Raw genomic sequence first — 15,560 nt, 5'->3', positions numbered from 1 at the left:
GAGCGCCCCTGCGACACGTCACAGCCGTTCCATGGGGGCCACGTTGGCCACACGTTCGCATAGAATCCAGCGCAAGTTTGTGGCTGAGTTCATCAGCTACGATTCCAATTAGCAGACAACATTTCTGAGATCGCTGGTCAGTCTGTGTAGGATTTTGTACCATTTCTTATGACTCCAAGCTACTAGCACGACATTTTAAGCTACTCCTCAGATAGGAACATATGACCATAATCGAGGTGCTCTGAGAATTGTGGGTACATCTTGAAACCACTGTGGGTAGTTTATTTTGTATCTAACTCTCTCTCCCTCTAGATGTAGTCTAACACTTTTAACGTCACAAAACTAATCAACTGCATGACACTTTCGGTCTCTTTTATAGCGTGTTATACGTAATGTGTGGTTTAGTATTCGTCATCAGGTGTATTTTGGTGTGTGCTGTGTACGTAATTCTGGTTTTTTATATGTGTAGTGTGTGGTATGTGGTGTTTACACCGATATAAGCTGGAAGTGATTACCAGAACACCCGCACCAGAAGTGCTTCCTGTGAACAATAGCACCCCATCCCATACGTGTCAGTGCCTGCAGCACTGAAAAGCACCCCTTCCCTAAACAACTGTGCGCTAAACAAAAACATTCTGAATGTGAACATAGAACACCTGCACCAGAAATTATTAATGGCATCATAACCACCAGATGAGCAAAAGCACTCAAAATCTGTGTCACTGATGTCTTAAAACACCTCATTATTTAGCACAAATAGACACACAATAAGAAAGTGATAAAAATATAGCCTCCATGCAGTGCCATTTCAATAGGAAGATGGTACAGTGCATCTACAAAGTCTCTCTGCAGTGGCGAGCTGCGTGTGTGTCGACTTGTGGGCGCCTAAATTTGGCAGCACGTTCATGTCGTCATATAAGCTATGGGCTGGGGTTCACTGCTACTGGCTGCAATCATATTGGGAGATGGGATTCAGTATTATTACAGTTAAAGAAATGTTATTAATTAGTTATATTAATTACAATTAAACACACTCTGCACACTAATGTTACATTAGTTGCTGGAAATGTTTTCCTCTTTCTTGAAGGCATAATTCAACACGTTTTTATTTATTTGAGACACCATTACCAATGTTCCACGTGTAATCGAATGCAGATAATCAATTATCGCTGTCTTCAGTTCATCTACTGTCTCTGGATTTTTTTTGAAACACAAGTGTTTCAACCGCACACCAAAGGAAATAGGCAGGTGGAGACAGCTCTAGTGAATGAGGGAGACAAAGACTTAAAATACCAACTGTACATCAGCTAACAAATAGCTGAAACCATTCACAATACGCTATTCGTTTCACATGGTCCATACAATGTAATTGTTACACAGCAGTAACTTTATATGGATACATCCCCAGTTCTTTGGTTACGGTCTTATGTGCTGTCGTTCAAGTGACATTAGTCTCTTGCAATAATCTCCTCACTGATTTGGTTGGGCTCAGCAGCATGATGTCCGAAATGTCGGCAAGTTTCCGTTCTGTTAAAATTGTGGGCCTACCAGTCCGTGGTGCACCATGAACTGAATCTGACTGCAAATTAAATCATGTACAGCATCACATGTGTACACCTCAAAGCAGCGAAACGCAATCTAAATTGCCACCACACGTGGCCTGTAAAGTTCCCTCCTGCACTAAAAACGTTCCATCTGCAACTTTAAGCATTGTCACTACAGTCAGCTTACACAACAATAACACAAATAACAGCTGCAACGCACACCGAACACTCCTACCCCCCACACTGCCACAGCAGATTTACAGAATACGTGAAGGCGAGACTTTAATGTTCTGCCAACCCTACGCAGCCCGCAAGGCGAGGCACGCAACGCTGGCCATTGCAGTATGACTTTACAGACGCATAATATGAGGCACGATTGGAAAGTTTTAAGAATGAATCCGCTACTGCTTACCGGTTTGGCGGGCAGGTACACAGAGGGTGGGGAGTGAGTCATTTCCTTGTCCTTGAACCCCCTCTGACAGGAAACTGCGTTCCCTTTGTTCAGTTCGTTGTGGCAGCTGGTTGAGTGCAGGTCTGTTAGGGCATATTGCCAGATTCTGTCTGCGTGAAAATGGATGTAAAATTGGAGCAACGAGTTTGTGTGAAATTTTGTTTTAAAACCAGGAAATAAGCTTCTGAGACTTACAAACTATTAAAAACAGCTTTTGGAGATAATTATATGAGCCAGTCAAATGTTTTTGTCTGGTTCAACGGATTTAAAAATGGCCGCAAATCATTTGAAGATGGACCACTGTCTGGCCGTCCTTCCACCTCAAAACGAATGAAAATTTTGTGCAAGTTCGCAACTTAGTGCGCACTGATCATAGACTTACAATTAGGGAAATGGCTGCTGAACTTAATTTAAGTTTCCATGCAGTTCAGTCAATTTTAACTGAAGATCTGCGTCGAGTGTCTGCAAAATTCATTCGAAAAGTATTGTCAAGTGACCAGAGACAATACTGACTTGAAGTGTGCCAAGAACTGATTAATCGGACTAAAAATGACACAGATTTGTTAAGTAGGATAATTACAGGGGATGAATCGTGTGTATATGGATGTGATCCTGAAACCAAACTGTAGTCTTCGCAATGTTCACCACAACTGAAAAAAGCACGGCAAAGTCAGTCGAAGGTGTAGACAATGTTGGTAATTTTTTTCGATTCTACCGGTATTGTGCATCACCAATTTGCCCCTGGAGGACAGACAATTAACCAGGAATACTAAAAATGTGTCCTTGAGCGTTTGTGCGAAAAGGTGCGGAAGAAAAGGCATGCACTGTGGAAAGACAAGAATTGGTTGTTACACCATGCCAATGCTCCAGCTGATCATGCCTTCTTCATCGTTGAATTTTTGACCACATTCAAAATTCCTATGCTTCCACAACCACCATATTCCTCTGATTTTGCCCCTGTGGGCTTCTACCTGTTTCCTAAACTGAAATTTTCACTGAAAGGAAAGCGACTTGACTCGATTGAAGACATCCAGGCAAATACAAAGACCGTCCTTAACACAGTTCAGTGAACAAATTTCCAATAATGTTTCCAAAAGTGGAAACACCGTTGGAGTCGGTGTGTTCAGTCAGAAGGGGACTATTTTGAAGGAGAAGCATCACAGTAGCATGTAAGTACCACCATTGTACAATTACAAGCCCATTCTTAAAGCTTCCCAATCACACTTTGTATATTCAGACATTATGACACGCTCCTCCCTCCCTTTTAGCGGTAATATGTCGCTATTACAACTCCAATGGAGCAAAACAGCCAGAATATTCGTCATTCACATTACCTCACCTCATGCCGGAAAAACCATGCTTTCTGCAAACTCGAAATGGTGACCTTGTGAACCACCCCTTTCCAAATGGGTCTGTTGCTCACATAACTGAATTTTCACATGTTACCACTCTGAAGAACCGTTCCTATGGGTTACGCCAAATTTGTCACTGACTTTTTCCCCGTCCTACAGCCACACCACCAAGTGATCTGGCAATACCAGAGGTATAAAGACAGCACAGTAACTCACCTGTCCCAACTGCAGTCAGTGGAAGGACTGTAACACATCAGCAGCAGCCGACATTGTCCATTACCTCCCAGTGGAATAGGAAGAAGCAAAAGAGTAAGTACCCTCTGCTTAAGAATATTACATCTGTATCTGTTACGCCTGTGTCTGTAGCTACCATTATTGTTATCACATGTAACGGTTCTTCTTCTTTGTTCAGCGATACAACTGGCACCTGCAGCAACGGTGCCATCCAGCTTGTCAAGACCTGGAGCAGCACAACAGCCCAGCCTGTCGGGACCTGCAGCAGTGGTCAACAAATTAAAGAATGACATGCCCATCGAAAGCAAAAGAGAAAAGCATTCCAACAGGTCTTACAAAATCCTGGATCATGGCAGACACTTAGTGAAGAAACACACTGAATTGTTGCCAAAGCAAGAAAGCCACAATTCTAGGTGTAACAGTGTTAGTTGCTATATGAGTTCAGATCTGAGTGTGAGCAAAATCTCTGTTCTTTCCCAGAAGATGCTCCCTAAATTTCATATCAGTGAAAATATGTACACACCTATTTTCAGAAGTGATTTTAAATTACATTGTGGTGTGCTAAGATCATAGTTGTGTTCACATTTCTAGTAACTTTTCATGCAGAGGATTAGTGCAGATTCTGCCAAATGAATTTATTTTCTGAAGTGATTTTAAACTGTGTACACTTCACCAGGCTAGGGTGCTATCTTGTTTTTTGGCATGGAAGGACCGCCAGGAACAGTTCAGCAGGTATATTTTCATGTTTTCTGAAGTACTTTCCTACACATTTCAATCTTCTCAATGATGGTGAGGTTCCTGTATATGATAATCTTGGTGACCACTTCATTAGGCAGAACAACGACTGATGAATGATTTCCTTTATAGAAAAACTTGTGGTCCATAAATTTTCACTGCTGTAGACCCGAAATTTCTCATTACAGGTCATAGTTTCCTACCATATGATGGAGATTTGCTCTTATAGAGAGGAACAAAATAGATCCCTTAATGTGTATCACCCAGATGATTGGATTCCGTTCATTACCAACAGCAATGACAAGAAGGACCCTGAGACCTTCAGGAATCTTAATGTACTAGAACACAGATTATATAGAGGCTGATTTAAATATCACAGCATATGTGAATGCAGGATTTCTTAGCAATTTTATCAAAGCATTGCAAAGAACCCATCTACCATTTCAGTTTTACATATCTCACACTATTAACTATTGCCAGTCATTAGTGCCAACAAGGAAGACTTATTTGACATGTCTCAGTATGTGACCTCTGCTTGCAACTACCAAGAGAATAGCGGATCTGCAAGTGTGTTCTACAAAACCTTTTGACTAAGGACTGAGAATGTAATGATGAATGTACACATATAGCGTAACTGCAACAGTAATGGTGTTAAATTCTGTCAGTATCTTGTCTTGTTGATTCTGAAGATTTACATTGCAATAGAAATTATTTGGCTTGTTTTTCTGTATTTTCTCAAAATAAGTTTTCTATCTTTGCAATGAGTAGCAAAGAAAATCAGTGTGTTCCAGCAGTACTAATCTGTAACAGCACACATACAAGGAAATTCAAGATAGCACAAATTGTCAAAAGATATAGTAAGAAATTGTGTAATTACAAAAATGTGCAGAATGATGTTTTACCTCATATATACTGCCTGTATCAAGAAAGAACCATAGGTATAAGCATAAAATTTTTTTTGTTCTTTTTTGGATTTTCTTAGTTACTGTATCGATTGGTGAATGATTCAGTCTCAAAGAAGAGTTACAATACATGACAAAAGCTCACGAGAATGAGGCTAATATTAACATTACTCAAATTTATGCCATAACAGAAATAATGCAAGGAAAAAGTGTTCAGTGTTAAAAAAGCATGATGTAAGGTCAGATCATCAGTTTAAAAAAACAAGTACTCTCCATAAAAGACGAATTTTAGGGAATATTACTCAGTCCCCAGAGAATGGTTAAGGACACCAGGATAATTTATTAAGAAAAGGGACCATCCCAGTTTAACCACATTTGGAACCCCACACTCGGGCTGTGTTGAACAACATCAACTCTGAAATAGGCACAAAATATTTGTCTTAGGCTAGAAGATGGACAAGTATCTGATGCCAACTAGTCATCAATATTTTAAAGAATTACTTTAGAAAGATAGAAAACGATCTTATAAGTATTTTTGTACTTGTCACTGTGTCAATGCTGACACAGTGAAGTTAACCAGTTGGTTATACAACAGTTTACATTTATTTTTAATGGGTCACCTAAACAGGAAAAGTTGTAGGCCAAGTTAATGGATCTTGAAATTTTAGTCAAGCCTGCATATAACAGGAAATTATTTGTTCTCTATGCTTCAAGAAAAATCAACAAATTGATAAAAAGCAAAGCTATCTGAATATTCAATTAAACTGAGCAAGAAAGACGGTAACACTGTGGTGGTACCAAAATTTACATGGAAGACTGCATGAAGAATAAAGCACCAAGCTCCTTATTTGTGGAGCTTGCGAATTCAAAAGTTATAGAATCCAAAATTAAAGCTTACAGTAAATCAAATTGGCAACAATAGGTGTGTGTACACGAGAAAGCGAGCCGCACAAATATGAATCACGCTACACTGATTGCTATTTTACATTTCCCCAACGATAAAGAACTTCGTTGAACAGTAACAGACAGCCACTAGGATGCGATCTGTCCAGAATAATCTCTCCAGACCGTAGCTGGTCCCAAATTCCTTTAACTTTCTTGCTCTTTCACAACTTTCCATTTCTATAAACTCTACCTGGAGGGTATGAGTATGCTGTCGCAAAAGCGATGGGTGAGAATTATGGCTAAATTCAGGAAAAAGCTGGGAAAAGTACATGCAACTACCCTCCTCTTGCATGGTGCCACAGTTTCTTCTTTGCTGTTTGCATAGAAGGGTAATAAGACATTTTTAATTATTATTTGGAAACTGTAGGGCAACCAAGGCGTTCACTGACCAAAGGGGATACAGGAACCACCTTAGATTTCAAAAGATGCTTGTGTGTTACAGTCTGACTTCTGTGAAAAGCGCATTGTCCCTAAGGGTGCACTTCTCACATAATGATTTTCACAGACTGCCTTGTGTGAGGTCATAGAGGCGTTTCTGGTGACACACGATCCCAGTGCAGATCGTGCAAGGCTATCTTTGCAAGCACATATCTCCAGTATTCTCACTAAAACAACAAAAAAAGTGGCAGAAAATGAATTAATGTGACATAGTGATATGTGACAATAATTAATATCCCTGTCAAAACAGGGTTCAAAAGATCGAATGGTACCGACCGTCCGCCGTGACATTCTCATCCCTTAGACATCATTGGGTGCAGATATGGAGGGGTATGTGGTCAGCACACCCCTCTCGCGACCACCGTCGGTTTTCGTGACCAGAACCCCTACTTTCCAATCAAGTAACTCCTTAATTCGCCTCACAAGGGTTGAGTGTACCTCACTTGCCAACAGCTCTTGGCAGGTACCAATAGTCACCCATCCAACTTCTAGCTCAGCCCGACAGCACTTAACATCGGCAATCTAATGGGTACTGGTATTACCACTGTGGAAAGGCTGTTGGCGTAATGAATCTAGTGTCTATGAATTAGTAAAAGGTAGGGAACATGATTAAACACTGGCGGCGCGTTGGACGATTTCGTGTACAAAATGTGTGTGAAATATTATTTACATTCCCTGTGGCACACAGAATTAAAATAAATCTAAGTATATTCTTGTGTGGATGTACAAAAATGAATTATTTTTGCAATCCTCGCTGTGTGCATTTACAATGAAAATGTTTGAGTTATAACAGACAGTGACATCTCTAGCGAAAGGACTACCCCTCCAGTGACTACAGTTTCGCAGATCCTGGCAATTTACTGGGCTGTATGCCAGACATACCAGCGCAACGTGGCACCTGGGCATCCCAGCACATGCTGGCACCCTGGACTCGGCAGCCCCTGTGAGAGACAGAGGACCACCACTGTACCTGCCAGCTGGCCAGCCTCTGTGGCCAAGTTGTTGTAGGAGCTTCAGTCTGGAACCGCGCTGCTGCTACAGCCACAGGTTCGAATCCTGCCTCAGGCATGGATGTATGTGATGTCCTTAGGTTAGTTAGGTTTAAGTAGTTCTAAGTCTAGGGGACTGATGACCTCAGATGTTAAGTCCCATGGTGCTCAGAGCCATTTGAACCATTTGTACCTGCCAGCTAATCCTCCTCTGGTATTTCCTCGCAACTGGCATACTTCTGATATATTCATGAACTTCAGTTAGCAAAGTTCGTTCACTTCATACAAGCTCAGCGAAGCACACATAACACTATCGTTGCATTTTGCAAGAATGAGAATATGCACTCACGAAGAATTTAGTGAAAGACTTTAGCTCTGCTTATTGCACCATATTTTAATGCAGATAAATTCATGGTTAATTCACATAAAGTTAGTTTTTAATCCTGAGTCAAAAATCTTCCTTAGTCAAAAAGAAAACTCTTAAAATCTTGTTGCCTCCAAAAGTCTTAAATTTAACAGGTTATTACTGCTGTGAATCAAGTACAGAGTGGGTGGTGTACATTCAAATTAATAACATTTTCTAGCTGCAGAGGGCAGTTAACATAGAGATAATGACATAGAGGAGTATACAATTCCTTACAGAAAAGATGGTCTAAATCGCTCAGCACTCTATTGCCAAACGCTGGCATCCAACAAATTCCAAATATCCACTCGGCAAATACAACAAAGTATTTTTTGGAGCTGTCGTTAGACTGAAAAACTCATAATAATGTCTTTAGTGTGTTCCATGACTATGCATAGTCTTCTACATGCCACACACAAAAAGTCACCTCTCACGATACATCATGATTTGTTACATACTTCAAAACCCTACGACAACAGACTGAAACAATTAGTTTCTCCCAAGGAATATTGTTTCAGCTCCAGAAAACTTAAATCCCACACAATATGCACTAGTCGTTAATAAACAAAAGAATGAGGTGAGGCACCACAAGAAAAACAATTCTAGTGGAATGATACTATACTTTGCTACCTTATACCTTCTTTGTATTTCTGATATAAAACTACTGCAATTTCTCAGGAATCATCGATAATTCTAACTGATTGTGACTTCACTTCAATCTAAAATATTTGTAAAACAGGAATTATGCTTCTGCAATAAAGAATTACCACATCAGGCGATTTTGCGACCAGCAGACGAGGGCCTGCACACAAATTTTAAAATGAGAATGATCTTGCATGGTGTGTCTAGCTCCAACACCCTATAAATCTATTTACTCTTTACATGCCTTTAAGGGTCACATGCACATGCACAATATACAGTAACAGCAAGTCAAGTCACAACACAAATTACATAAAAACCTTACTGTTAATCACTAGAAAGAAGATTTGTGTATGGAGCATCTTTAAATCACTTCCATAGCAAACATAAATTACACAAAATAAACTAAAACTGTGGCAACGTTATCGTACAAAAAATTTGAGTTTGGAGAAGTGCCGCACCCCAGTTATATTCCTCATTTGTAAAGGCTTCAGGATGGCTACGTTTGCAGACACCAGGTGTTTTGTTCAGAAATGCTTAGTCTACATGGGGAATAGCTTAGATGACTTACCCTTTACCTTGCAGGAGAGTTGGTGGTTTCTTACCACCATCATCTGCACAATATAAAAGAGACGTTGATTTACATTCTTGGTATTTCTTTTCGAAACATACAGCTTATTTTTCAAATGATTTCGAAGCTAATCTGCATCGATTGGTTAATTGTCAAGTCATTAGGTGTGACCCATGTATAAAATTTCATCTCTTGAGCTCTTCAATGCGATTTTCAACAACTTAATGATGGCAAAGTGTTGGTTAGTAGTACATCCATCCATTGGTAGGGCCTGAATCGCAGATTCGTTCAGTTTTAATTAAGATGTTTCATTAACAAACAGTTATATAACAAAGGAAGACCCAAATATGCCATAAATTATAACAGCAAAAACCTGTTACAACTCTGTTTGTCACACTATCAACTTTCTGTACTATTTTATAAAATAATGGCTTCTAATTACTTCACAGTTACTGTAATTTACAATACGAAACCAAATGAAAACAAAGTGTTTATTTAGGCTAATGGATTAGATATTGAAATTCCATTTACACTAAAAAAATAATGTACTCATATCTGAAGTGAGGAACATGGTAGGAATATATAGGGTAATATAGTTTCAGTAGAATTAACATAACTATAATCAACATCGTTTATATGAATCAAAAGGTTTAAATAGCTCTAAGCACTATGGGACTTAACAGCTGAGGTCATCAGTCCCCTAAACTTAGAACTACTTAAACCTAACTAACCTAAGGACATCACACACATCCATGCCCGAGGCAGGATTCGAATCTGCGATGGTGGCAGCCGCATGGTTCTGGACTGAAGCGTCTAGAACCAATCGGTCACCGTGGCCAGCTTTATATGAATCATTCCACTTATATTTCCATGAATATGTCAAATATGTATTTGACTTCATATACTATTTCATGTATTTTAGTTGTAACTTCCAAATGATAACATTTTCTGTAATTTCAAACAACTGACTTTTTCCATTATTAGAGAATCTTGGCTTTTGCTGGCCTGTTAAAACTTAAGAAATTTACAGGAAGACCTAACTCCAGCAGAGCAACGAGAAGGAGTGAAGATGATTCCAATATTTTTTTGAACAATCTAAGTTAGACCAGTCCAACTTCGAGATTAACATTTATAAAGACTTTTATTTGATAATTAATTGCCCTAGCAAAGCGCTTACACCACATCCTCTGCCATTGTAGAATCGGTTTATTTATGTTGGTAGCTATATCTACCATCACCTGCATATGTCTGGCAGCTGCTATGGCAGAAATCCGACAACTTCTCTAATTCTCTCTTGTGGTTCTATGTTCGTTGAAACCTTAGTTGGACGTATCTTGGTGGAATCCAAAGTGATCTAGTGCGTTACTATTTCACCATTACTGTATGGATGGTCAAGATGGTGATTCCATTTTAAAATATCCTCGACATATTGTGGGTAATATCAGAAGCACTTTGCAGCCAGTAGAGAGGGTTTTATGGTACTTAATTCTAACCTATTTTGTTCTGCAGCCCACCAGTACAACATCATGTTCTCAGATTTGACCTCTGTAAATGTTACACAGTGTCTGGTGACCGCCAAAACCTTCAGAATAACCTTCCTGCTCATATGACTACTAATAAATTCTAACTTTCTTAGGACTGGCCAGGATTTTGGTAGACTGTCCTTAAATTGCGCCATACAGTTCTTAGAGGGTAGGTGAGAAATTTGTTTATCATCAAAGTCTTGTTCGTTGATGGACACAGTCCTTGGCAATAGACATGTTTCCCTCATTTTGACTCTGTCTCGCATCGCTGAAAGTGCGGCAGCAGACACAGAATTATCCCAAACATGGCGCTCATTATTAGCTCTTATTCTTCTCTCTGCCAGGTGCAGCAGTGGGTCCACAGCTTGCAGTCGCTCAATCCCTTTTCTTAGGTTCTCAGGACCCCATTTAAAGACAGCCAAAACCTCAGTTCCGAGAACTGCATGGGTTCTGTGGTTGTGGATTTCGTATGGTCATCCAGAGTATGCACTCTCTGTGATAGTTGTTTGTCTCCTCCACTGTCTTCAAATTTGTCTCAGCTTGGACCAGTCTATTCACATTGATTTTAACTGTCTTAGACACCACAACCACTTTCTCGTCAATTGTTTTAATATGACCATCGAATTCCCCTCGTATCGCCGCCATCTCTTCTCTAAATTACTCTCTGTCTGCTCCTACTTTTTCTATCTGCTTTTGCTCGTTTTCTACCTTCGTCGATTTTTCTCTCTCTTTCCTTCACTTGTTCCTAACTGCCTCAGATTTTCTATCTCTTTCCCCTTCTCCCTTCCTTCTGTCTGCATCTGCTTCCTCTCGGTCTGTTTCTCTTTCTCTAGCATCTGTTTTACCATTGTTTCCAGAGTTTGAGGTGTTCTGTGCTCTTGTCGATTCCCTTTCGCAAATCTCGTTCGTTTCGCTGTGTTCACTTGCCGCTAGAGTTTCCTGGGTGTTAGGCAACACATCCGCAGCTGACACACTCCCACAGAAATATTCGATGTGGCTTGATCTGATTCCATCGAATCTTCCTGGCTACAAACTTTCCCTGCTTCTCCAGATATGGAGGAGATGAAACTGATAATTACTGCTCAACATTTAACATGAACAAATGAACTTATACACAGCAATACCCTCACACAAAATTTTCAGATCTAGCACAAAAATCTCAATGAAATCTACCAAATTACAAGTACATACAAAACATCAGTACACAAGAAAAAGATCGCATGTGCCATTCTATCATATGCTGCAGCTGTTGGTTCAGTCGTCAGAGGTATGTGGGAGTGGAAGCTGTGGGGCAGGGCACAAGGCAGCTCATTGCTGCAGAGAAACACTGAGGCAATCTGTAAACATTTTATTTTCCTTTGCCTCAGGAGGTACAAGTGTTCGCCGTCCCACTCACGTCGAGTTCCGCTCAATCGGTGATCTGGTCACTCTTTTTTGCTTAGGACACAGCCCCGTTGACCATGGCCCAGTTGCAACAGCAGGGAACTCTTCAATGACGGCCTCACGCTGGCCTCAGGTGAGAAATGACACTCGCACCACACCGACCTGCTCACTGCGACAGCAGAAGGCTGATGCTGATGGATAGATGTCCTCTGCAGCAGCTGGATGCAACCCCCCCCCCCCTGCCTCCACACAGTAGTAGGTACTGGGCCAAAGCAGTGTCTTCATTATTTGTCAGCCTTATGCCCCAAAAACACTGTCTAGAGCCACGCAGTTGTATTGATTAAACCGAATTTTTTAAGTGAACGTAACTTACTCTCACACAGTGGTTGGATGGTGCTGCTGTGTACCGCTCTTTGATGTTCACACAAAAAGGCAAAAACGTCGTGATCAATTATTCTCTGAGGACCACAGGGCAGTAGTACTGTCCACTGACCACAGGGGGTACAGGCAACAGCTCAGATTTCAAGAACCATGGAGTGGGCCAGTACCTGACTTCACGTCTTGTGCCCATATCCTCAAAGGAGGCACTCTTCACCTAATGAGCTTGTTCCTTTTCTCCCCATTTTTTCAGTTTTAATCTTTTATTATTTTGATAGTCATTTGTTATTGTTTTTAGTGTACTCATTGCAATTTTGACTTTTATGTACTATTGTTTTTAAAAAGTTTTTACTGGTGTGCACTCTTGTATAAGTAGTCGGTAGAAACTAGCATAATGAATAATCCCAAATGCAACGAATTTCTGGGATTAATCCCAGCACCCTCAAGCGCAGCAGCTACAGCGTTGCTGGTGGGAACTTTTAACTGCAGTAACTGACAATTTTAATGGCACAATTTTAATGACCAGTCTCAGTGTTATGAACATTACCTGCTTCTAGGCCATTACTGGCAGCAGTTCTTTGTAACTGTAATTAGTATTCCTGTTCTTTTCCTTCCGCAGTTTTAAAGTTTAGGTTTATTGATCTATTTGTAATTTTGATGTGTCGTGGAACATTACTTTAACATTTCAGGTGAAATGTATGTACTGAGCTATTGGTGCCCAAAACTAGTGTAATTTTACCATTTAGTGCTAAAGAGAGTTCTTGTCTAATGTCGTATAGTGGAGTTAGTCAAGAATTCTGTGTACTTGCAGAGCTTTTGGACACATGCAGAACACTGAAAAGTTTGCATGTGACTTTGTTTCATATTTCTCAGTATCAAAGATCACAAACAGCACCAATATTCAGTATTATTTAATTGTTTTTGGCGTGCTGAAGATACAATAAAATTTTTATCCTGTACAAAATGTCAACATAGAGATAGATGTAAACAATTTAGCAGATTTTTATCACTCAAGTTCCCACATAACTGTGACTCAGTTATTTTCACAATCAATCAAATCCTTTCACACAAATACGTTGATCGAAATACTGAATTTTTGTGCAAACAGCTGCTGGACTATATACTTCCTTTACACCATAAATTAATAGCAAAGGATGAATAGTGAGATAGCAGGATTCTGCTGAACTGAATAAAGTCCTATCGACCGAAAAATGCTGCACTACATTGATAAATGAAATGTCATGCTGTACCAAGTACTTCTGAGGAGAATGCCATGAAGAGAAGGAACTGATGAGCGTCTAAATTCTGCCCTATATGTTCACGCAAGGGCACTAGTAATTATAATGGTAAGTTAAAGTTATGACAAATATATATTTCTGATTGTGCAAAATTGTCAAACGAAATTGCTAGAGAGTGGAATGACCTAAACATTATTAGAACGAGCGAAAATATGTGTGTGAGAGAAAGATAGGCTTCAATTGACTTAAATTGTAAGGTTTAATTTTAGTACTTAATTGTACCTAAGTTCAATCTGTAACTTTCGTACAATATTGGCATGTACCTCTGTCTGAAAAGCATAATTTCAGTGCTTACATAAAAATCTTACGTTTTGGTAGTGAAATGATCGTAAGGATCTTATACCATTTGTGCTGTTAAGCACTGCAGCTAATCGTTCAAGCATTGGCTGTTTTGCTGTGATGTGGTCAATGTCTAACGAATGAAATTTCGCATCGATAAATTAACTTCTCAGCTGTCTGATAACGATTATACCTCCACAAAAGTATTTTGTATCTAAGTGCATAATAAGACATGACAGTCAATTCAGAGGCTTTAAGTAGAGAGAGCATGTGTCGCATATAGTTTCAACAGCGAAATCCTTGAACTCTTGTTTTAACATGAGCAAGATGGCGGACTGCCCTGCCCCCTGGCTTCAGCTAGTGCCTACTCTCAGTATAGGTAATGCCATTTCGCTTTTGGTTATTACATATTTGCACAATAAAATAATGTTGATGGAGAAACACTATTTAGGAACATATATTTTACTATAATTAATGTTTTCCTGGCACTTTACAAAGGTATATTGACACGGAAGTCTAGCATAGATACCTAAGCATACATCTAACAGACAGAGAGATCTGTACACATGAAATTACTGCCAACATAAGAAATATTTTGCCATCAAATCCCAACACTTGCCACTGAACAAATGTTTTTATGTGCTCACAATGATCTTGAACACAACATCTCAAAGCACTATGCATGGAATATTATATTGTTAAACCATACAGTTTTACCAATTTCTCGAATTAGTCTTCAATGAGAGACTTGCTCTATAAATCAGAAAGCATTTCCTCTGTACCCAAATTGGTTTAGGAACGTCCGTCTGTTTTGTGTGTCACTTAAGAAAACAGTGCCTAATAGCAATGTTTTTGGATCACACAATTGTAATTTGGTTCTGAACCAACTTGATTGCTTCCATGTTGTTGTAAAATATGTTTGTTGACTCAATAAATGTATGTGGCTCAGTTTCACATATTAGAGTACTTAACAACAGCATTTCTTATATGGTGAAAGACAATGCCATATACTCAGCCTCAACAGTACTCAAAGCCACTGTTCTTTGTTCCTTGCAAGACCATTATTAATATACTGGTCCCTTCAACTCGAAACAGCTACCTGTAATATTACGTCTGTTATAAAGTTCATTTCCCCAGGCTGCATCGATATAACATTCCAGTTTCCTGCCTTACAGTACCTTATTTTATAATCACCAGTTACTTTTAAGTATCTAAATGCTCTTTTAACTGCAACCTAATGTTTAATTGTAGGGTTTCTGCAAAATCTGCTTACAGTATTAGCAGCAAAGGCAATACCTGACCTGGAAGTTTGTGCTAAATGTTTTACAGTCCGACTGCCTTCAAATAAGGTACTTCCTTTTTACACATTTCATCTTCTTCTGCTGCTAACAACTTCACATCCTGTTCCATAGGTGTTGAAACTGGCAGGCAATTATTCATACCAAATTTTTCTAGCATTGTCCTTGTGTACTTTGATTGGTAAATTGACAATTTTT

Source organism: Schistocerca serialis, chromosome 4, assembly GCF_023864345.2.
Source record: "Schistocerca serialis cubense isolate TAMUIC-IGC-003099 chromosome 4, iqSchSeri2.2, whole genome shotgun sequence".
NCBI lineage: Eukaryota > Metazoa > Arthropoda > Insecta > Orthoptera > Acrididae > Schistocerca > Schistocerca serialis.
This window is presented reverse-complemented; position numbering follows the sequence as displayed.